This window comes from Anneissia japonica, unplaced genomic scaffold (assembly GCF_011630105.1).
Source record: "Anneissia japonica isolate Jap-2015-1 unplaced genomic scaffold, ASM1163010v1 scaffold32248_len650992_cov182, whole genome shotgun sequence".
In the NCBI taxonomy this organism is placed as follows: Eukaryota; Metazoa; Echinodermata; class Crinoidea; order Comatulida; family Comatulidae; genus Anneissia; species Anneissia japonica.
Genome location: NW_022699059.1, coordinates 4,072 through 13,291, shown reverse-complemented (window position 1 = coordinate 13,291; position 9,220 = coordinate 4,072). Strand labels below are relative to the sequence as shown.

Sequence of the window (9,220 nt, the reverse complement as noted above, 5' to 3'; positions counted from 1 at the left end):
ATCTTTATTTCCACAATGCAGTGACAATGAAATTATTTTGTATTGCTACAGTATTGAATCATAGAAAAATAATAGTTATATAATCTAATTTACTTGGCTTCGTATCCAAGATAAACTTTTCTAACAATCAAGAGATAATATGTGGCAAAGACGAGCCAAACCAGTTGATCGTTGCAAATCTTATTTTGGAGATAATGGAAACATGCTCGAATGTCAACATTTTGGAAATATATTTTATTACACTAAGTTAAACTTTATATACCTATACATCATGCTATGCTGTTATTTTTCCCATTTTCAATTCTAAAACCACACTTTTTAACGATTTGGTGATGGTTTCTACCTAGGAAAAATCCCAAAATCGAAGGATGATTTCTCAAATATTGTTTTCGAAACAGCTGTATGTTTAAACTCCTGTAACTTCATAATGAAATGTCGGATTTAGTGATTCTTGTACCATTCTTACAACTATAGAGAACGCCTTATTTATCTTAATTTACTTCCTCTTTCATTTCGAAGGGACCTAATTGATCTTTTGTTTTTTTTTAAATGTTTCTTTGGCTATTATGACTTGGATTTTAAATTTTTTCGTTTTTAATGAATCTCTCCCTCTTCACGTTCTCTTCGCCATTCTGACCATCTCAAACTCGTTGACAAACGTTGCAAAACCGAAACTTACAGAAGATTCTACTTCAATCGTATTGTTCCTATGTGGAACCAACTCCCTCATCCCATACGTTCAAACTGGACAATATCTGGTTTTAAGCGAGCCTTACGCATATTTTATGAGCTTCTGTTTGTCAACGAGTTTGACCCTGTCAGCACTTGCACTTGGGTTACTAAATGTTTCTGTCATTTATGTAAAACTGTGTAACTTTTTAATTTTTTCTTTTCGACTTATATTATTATGTATGTAGAACTGTGTAATTATTTTCTTTTTTCTTTTCGAATTATATTTTTATGTATTTGCCGTTGGGTTTTGTGCATTTGGAGAGCGTGTCGTGTTAGAGGTACTCGCACCTGTTGATACGCTCTCTCACTGGAATTTCTATTTATATTTATATATATATTTTTGTACTGTTAAAGCCGAATAAAATTTAAAAAAATAAAAAAAATTTATTAGCCCTAATTTTACTCTTTAACCCTGTATTAATAACTAAAAGTTGATTTTTGCAACGAGTGACTGGTTTGACTTGTCTTTGGCACATGTGTTTAGGAAAGACCTCAATGTCAATCAGTTTAATATTTCCAAAAATAACATATATAAAGGCAGCTTAGGAAGGGAAGTGTTTTATTTGTGAGAAAAATCCTGTTACTGTGGCAGGAATTGAATCTAGGACCCTGGGAGTGGAACAGCAGCCTGCAGAGGAAACATCAACCAATTCAATTTTGCTTCACCATATGATGTAAGTATTTATAATATTATTTTTATCTTTCACTATTTTGTAAACATTTTTATCTAGTTTTAATGTTGGCCTCTGAATTATTCTTTCTGTTGAGTATATTGTTTACCCTGCTATAAGTGGCAAATTTCATTTGCTATTGGTTTGGGTATTAAAATAAAATGAAAATAAAATAAGTAATTCAAATTCTTGGTCTCATTAAAATGTTGACACAATGTCATTATTTTGTATTGCTACAATATTGAAGTGTAGAAAAATAATACTTGTTTCTCTATTTAACGTTAGATGAAAAAAAAAATGTGTTTTTTCAAATAAATTATTTTGAATTATCAAAAGTAGAGTATATTAAGTTTCAGCATAACATACTGTTTCTAAATCATATAGCAGCAGGTTATTATGTTTAAAATAAGTAATTACAATGAATCCTCAAATTGACCAATCAAAATAAGATTGGCTAACACCTGGAGCAGAGGCATATATTTTCACTTTACAATTTTAACACACCTACACAACACCAATAAATCATGTACCATTGAGGACCCCTGTGAAGTTTTAGGTATATCTCTAACTATGCTCTTTTGTGATCTGATCAGCTTATACCATGGTGAACATGATTTTTGTATTGTTTAATTTGTATACAGTATATAAAGAAGTTAGTAATTTCCAATTAAAAATCAAATGGTGAGTTAAATTAAACGTTCTTTTGAATAGACCCTTAAATTGGTTGGTAATTGATTCAGGGATTTTTTGAAGTAAACTTTTTTTAACTGTTTCTTTTTAATGCGAAACTATATTCACTATTTTTCATAAATTTTAAATGCTTCTCCATTTTTTTTTGGCAGACAGTGAATGTTATATAAAACATTTGTGAGCCACATAATTGAAAAGTGTGAATATTACAATTAAAATATATATTACAAAGTAACTTTATCATTGTAAACTAGAAACCAACTTAGCGGCCTACTAAAGCTAACTGGAACTTCAACCCTGGAACCCACCCAAGTCTAAGACAGCACCCGCACCCCACCCCCCCCCATTCAAATGATGCTCGCTTTGATTGCATTCCCCTTTACAATTTGCACTGGGCAAATCCTAGTGTGTTCCCTGATTTTTATTTCATGTTCCTCACATTTCATCCTGCTTTTCACATAATAGTGTTTATAGATTTTTAAAATTAATGATTTCTTAAAACTCACCAGAAAATTTTCTATTATACAGTTCTACATTCTTCATGTTCCTCACATTTTATCCTGCTTTCTCACATAATAGTGTTTATAGATTTTATTTAAGTCTAAATTAATGATTTCTTAAAACTCACCAGAAGATTTTCTCTCATACAGTTTTGCAGACAGTTTCTTATCAGAAATTTGTCTTGGTTGATCCAATTCTTGTTTCACTATTTAACATTAGATGAAAAAAAAAATGTGATTTCTTACATTAATTACGTGCTTTCCAAGACTTCTTTATTGAAAAAGGTTTATTAATATTAGCAAAGCTTTTAATAACACTTAATAAAGTTAGAAATTTCTATTATAAAAGAATACAAAATCTCTGTTTTCAATATTGCGCCCTAATATAAAGTTAACCAGAAAAAAACTTACCCTGAATACTAGTATTAAGTTGAAAAGTTTTTTATTTGAAAAATCCTAGGGCTTGCAGCCCTGGTTTAGTAATAGTAGAATGAAATATGAAAATATCATTTTCCAGTATATGTTTAAAACTATTTGTGTGTCGGTGTACACAGTATTTAAATAAGTTATTAATTTACAATTAACCTGGGGTACCTGCTAGGATGTTATGGCATTGAATGTACTAGTTTTGTGCACTAAAGAAGTAGCAAACGAACAGGGATACTTCCCAGGGAGTAGAGAAGGTTGCACTTTGTGCTGGTTTGCCATTGTATGTTATCCAGTGACCAGGGTAATAACACTTGCACCTTTGATTATTCAATTTGAAGTTGGCACATTATAAATATTTAGGTAATATCCTTATTATTACCTCAAAAACAAGCTCAAATTTGCACTAGCAATTGGAATATCTATTTTTGCGGTAAAATCTGCGCTGTAGTTGGCCCTTATTTTTCGAAATGCATTGACAGATTTCTAGCCTAGGGTCTAGGCATCTCTGGGCTTGGTTTGTATGGAGAACATATTACCCGAGCAGGCGACAGGCCTTTTACAGTCTGGGACACTTCGAAGATGGTAGGCTATGTTCTGATGACAGACGGACAGTTGCGATTCAGCAAATACTAAAAAACAAACGTCATTTGAAATCGTATGCAAGCTTGGTTAGGACATCCTAGGACAGATAAAGAACTGGATATCAAAACAAATGACAAGGATTTGTTGAGGTGCATTATGAAACAAATAATGAATGTTTTGTATTCGTACAATCAATGGAAAGAATATTTTCCTTCCTTTACAGATTGACTGTTCCATTCAACTTGGCTCTGCCTCGTTGAATGGAATAGTCAATCTTTCAGCTTATAAAAATATTCTTTCCATTGCATTCATTATTTGTATAATATTTTACCCAATAAATTATTTTAATCCATTTTGATATCTTGGGAGAAATACAATTTCTTTTAAATGTGCATTGTTTTAATGTTTAGTATATATATGCTTCAGAAAAATGACAAGGCATTTACATTCTTGGGTCTATCAGTTCTTCACTAAAAATCTAATTTGTATTTGTTTTGTGGACAAGTTATCTATATCCCCTAAAGCCTGTCTCAATACTAGCAGACAATGCTATTTCTACTAACTTCTTACTAGCTTTGAAAATTTGTTTGGAGTATGTAAAGGTTTAGTACTTACCCGGGCCCCATGAACGACGAGTGGGAAGACTTGAAGCTCTTTCTGAAATTTATTCATTAAAAGCAATTCCTTAAACAATGATTTTGTTCACTTTAATTCAATTCATTTTCAAAATCACACATGACAGAAGCAGACACTGAATTACATGTTGATGCAATTAAAACATGATTCAATTACCTAAAACAATGAAGTAAAATTGAAAGCACATATTTGTCGTACAACAAGTAAAAAATACAGAAACATATAAAAATCAATATAAAAATCAAAATTTAAAAGGTAAAAGATACTGAATTACATGTTGATCTGCAGTCACCTCATACACATAAGGTTGTCTTGTCTGATTAAAATCTTGATCTTTTTGATCCTCACAACTCTAGGTTGCCTTGGTCTTATAGTGCCTTCTACTAGAGGCAGTTATTTTGTCGTTATTGTACTGAAGTATTTTTGTATTAAGACCTAACAAATTGAGTTACAGTGGATTACTAATAATTCTTCAGTAATGTCAGTAATGGATAGGATATGGGACTACATTAATACAAATCCTATAAATGTACTGGTACAGCACTTTCCTGCCGAGCTACTGGGCCAAAGCCTTCAATTGGGAATTTAGATTAGAAGAAGGAGAATGAGGAGAAGGAGAATTTGAATGAGAAGGAGGAGAAGAATTTGGAGATGTCTTGATATAAAAAAGTATGCTGAATGGCTTATAAAGCAACAGTACAGTAAATAGGGCCACTGAAACATCAGTCTGTATTATGGAGTTTATTTACCAGCTTAAAATCACCTAAACCAAACCAAGCATGTTTTAAATTTATTTTGTTTTTTTGAAATTCATGTACAGTGTATGTACAGTTTATGTCATGCTACCTTGAAGAAACCCATGGCCTTTTCAAGATGGGCTTCTTCTCGAGGCTACTTTTGCAAACTAAAGAAGATGGCTTCAATTTGAGATTCTTCTCAAGATTAAGCCCATTGGACTTCAATTTGAGGTTTTGCGGTAGCTTTATAATTGGATATATGTTGGATATTCTATTCCTTGTTTCCAAATGAAACTCCTACTAGACAAATATATTAAAACATCAACCAATTGAAGGCCATTCAGGTAAAAATACAGTAAAATGTTCAAAATATATAAAGCAAGGTAAATTAAAAAAATAAAATAAACTTAATATAATCTAATCCAGCATGGTTTCCTTAACAAAAATATATTTAAGACTTGTTTTAGAATATCCTTTATGTATTTTAGAGGATGAGTCTATTGATAATTTGTATATTTCTATTTTAAGCAGACAGCATTTTTGCTTCAACAAATGACAATTCATAATTTGCTGGTCTCATTAAAATGTTAACAGAATGGCCATCAAGGCCAATCAAATAATTAAATATGAATCCAAAAAGCTTTTTTAAAATTCTCACAATGCAGTGATGATAAAAATATTTGTATTATTACAATGCAGAATCAGAAAAAAAGTAATAGTTTTTTATTTGGCTTTATAGGCTAAATTCTTCAAAAATTGGAGAAATAACAAGTTTTGGTAAAAAAAAAAAAAAAAATACTACTACCAGTTAATACATGTCAATCGGTTTAATATAGTGTAGCAAGATGTTGAAAATGTATTAACCAAGACTTAAAATAAAAACATAAGTAATTTTACCAGATAATTCAACATCAAGTTGTTCAGGAGTTAATTAATCTAGATTTTCCTTTAAAAGGTTAAAAAATTATTTTGTATTTCTGTATTATTTCCACAATGCAGTGACAATGAAATTATTTTGTATTGCTACAGTATTGAATAATAGAAAAATAATAGTTTTATATAATCTGATTTTATTTGGCTTCATATCCAAGATAAACTCTTCTAACAATCAAAAGATAATATGTATTAGGAAAAACCCCAATTTCTATCTGTTTAGTATTATCTTTATTTCCACAATGCAGTGACTATGAAATTATTCTGTATTGCTACAGTATTGAATCATAGAAAAATAATAGTTTTATATAATCTGATTTATTTGGCTTCTTATCCAAGATAAACTCTTCTAACAATCAAGAGATAATATGTTTAGGAAAAACCCCAATTTCTATCAGTTTAATATTATCTTTATTTCCACAATGCAGTGACAATTAAATTATTTTGTATTGCTACAGTATTGAATCATAGAAAAATAATAGTTTTATATAATCTAATTTACTTGGCTTCGTATCCAAGATAAACTCTTCTAACAATCAAGAGATAATATGTGGCAAAGACGAGCCAAACCAGTTGATCGTTGCAAATCTTATTTTGGAGATAATGGAAACATGCTCGAATGTCAACATTTTGGAAACATATTTTATTACACTAAGTTAAACTTTATATACCTATACATCATGCTATGCTGTTATTTTTCCCATTTTCAATTCTAAAACCACACTTTTTAACGATTTGGTGATGGTTTCTACCTAGGAATTGCCCAAACTTTGAAGGTTGATTTCTCAAATATTGTTTTCGAAACAGCTGTATGATTAAACTCCTGTAACTTCATAATGAAATGTCGGATTTAGTGATTCTTGTACCATTCTTACAACTATAGAGAACGCCTTATTTATCTTAATTTACTTCCTCTTTCCTTTCGAAGGGACTTAATTGATCTTTAGTTTTTTTTTAAATGTTTCTTTGGCTATTATGACTTGGATTTTAAAAATGTTTTCGTTTTTAATGAATCTCTCGCCTCTTCACGTTCTCTTCGTCATTCTGACCATCTCAAACTCGTTGACAAACGTTGCAAAACCGAAACTTACAGAAGATTCTACTTCAATCGTATTTTTCCTTTGCGGAACCAACTCCCTCACCCCATACGTTCAAACTGGACAATATCTGGTTTTAAGCGAGCCTTACGCATATTTTATGAGCTTCTGTTTGTCAACGAGTTTGACCCTGTCAGCACTTGCACTTGGGTTACTTGGGTCATTTATGTAAAACTGTGTAACTTTTTTATTTTTTCTTTTTCGACTTATATTATTATGTATGTAGAACTGTGTAATTATTTTCTTTTTTCTTTTCGAATTATATTTTTATGTATTTGCCGTTGGGTTTTGTGCATTTGGAGAGCGTGTCGTGTTAGAGGTGCTCGCACCTGTTGATACGCTCTCTCACTGGAATTTATATTTATATTTATTTTTGTACTGTTGCCAGTGTAAAACCGAATAAAATAAAAAAAAATAAAAATTTATTAGCCCTAATTTTACTGTTTAACCCTGTATTAATAACTAAAAGTTGATTTTTGCAACGAGTGACTGGTTTGACTTGTCTTTGGCACATGTGTTTAGGAAAAACTCCAATGTCAATCAGTTTAATATTTCCAAAAATAATATATAAAGGCGGCTTAGGAAGGGAAGTGTTTTATTTGTGAGAAAAATCCTGTTACTGTGGCAGGAATTGAATCTAGGACCCTGGGAGTGGAACAGCAGCCTGCAGAGGAAACATCAACCAATTCAATTTTGCTTCACCATATGATGTAAGTATTTATAATATTACTTTTATCTTTCACTATTTTGTAAACATTTTTATCTAGTTTTAATGTTGGCCTCTGAATTATTCTTCCTGTTGAGTATATTGTTTACCCTGCTATAAGTGGCAAATTTCATTTGCTATTGGTTTGGGTATTAAAATAAAATGAAAATAAAATAAGTAATTCAAATTCTTGGTCTCATTAAAATGTTGACACAATGTCATTATTTTGTATTGCTACAATATTGAAGTGTAGAAAAATAATACTTGTTTCTCTATTTAACGTTAGATGAAAAAAAAATGTGTTTTTTCAAATAAAGTAATTAAAATTCTTGGTCTCATTAAAATTTTGACACAATGGCCAGGATAGTTCAATCGAAAATACATATGAATAAAAAAATGTTTCTATTATTCCCATAATACAGTGATGATGAAAGTATTTTGTATTATTATTATTAATAAATAATTTGCACCAATTAAAGGAAGTTGGTAGTCAGACTGCAAATGTGAATTAAAATGCATCGTATAAAAAATATAAACCATGAAATTGTTCCTATAGTAGAGCAGCTAAGGTTGAATTTGAAGTAGAATCATGCACTTCTGGAAGAAAGCATGAAACTTCCCACAGTGATACTATGACACCTAAAGATCATTAAAAAAAATAGACCCCAAAAAATAACGCCTCCTAATGGCCAACATTTTGAAATCCAATATGGCCACCAAAATATTTGATTTTAGCCAATATATTAATATCTACAGCACATGTCATTGCCAAATGAAGATCACTACATATGTTTTCAATATCAGGGAGTGTCATGCAATCATCAGAAATTATGTCAGATGGCGCCGCCATATTAGATTTCAAGATGGCCGCCAGAATAATGGCATTTTTGTCAATATTCATATCTACAGTACCTAGCACTGTCAATCAAAGACCGTTGCCCATGTTTTCAATATCAAGGACTACCATGCAGCCATCAGAAATTATGTCAGAAGACCACCATATTAAACTTCAAAATGGCCACCATCTTGAAATTTAATATGGCCGCCAAAATAATTAATTTTAGCCTATGTATTCATATTTACAGCACATATTACTCCAACTGAAGATCATTACCCATGTTTTCAATATCAGGGAGTGTCATGCAATCAACAGAAATTATGTCAGATGGCGCCGCCATATTGGATTTCAAGATGGCCACCAAATTATTGCTATTTTTGTCAATATCTTATCTACAGCACCTAGCACTGTCAATCAAAGACCGTTACCCATGTTTTCGATATCAAGGACTATCATGCAGCCATCAGAAATTATGTCAGAATGCCACCATTGAATTTCAAGATTGCTGCTATACTATTTCAAGATGGCCGCCAAATTAATTATTGATAATGTTGTAAATATCGTCATAACATGTAGCACTGTCAAATATCTCTACTCGTGTTTTTGATATCCGGGAGTATCATGCAGATATCAGAAATTATGTCAGAAGGCCGCCATATTGAATTTCAA

The 9,220-nt window shown here is 31.1% G+C and overlaps 1 protein-coding gene across 1 annotated transcript in view; it reads right to left on the bottom strand.

The window, feature by feature from the left end:
• Positions 1-4,241, bottom strand: part of LOC117102845 — a 14,289-nt gene extending 10,048 nt beyond the window's left edge. Inside the window, exons 1-2 of the mRNA XM_033243276.1 lie at positions 4,220-4,241; positions 2,722-2,799 (exon numbers count right to left, since the gene is read on the bottom strand). The gene's annotated coding sequence lies outside the window, so the exon portion shown is untranslated. The remainder of the gene's footprint in view (positions 1-2,721; positions 2,800-4,219) is intronic.
• Positions 4,242-9,220: the final 4,979 nt, after the last annotated feature.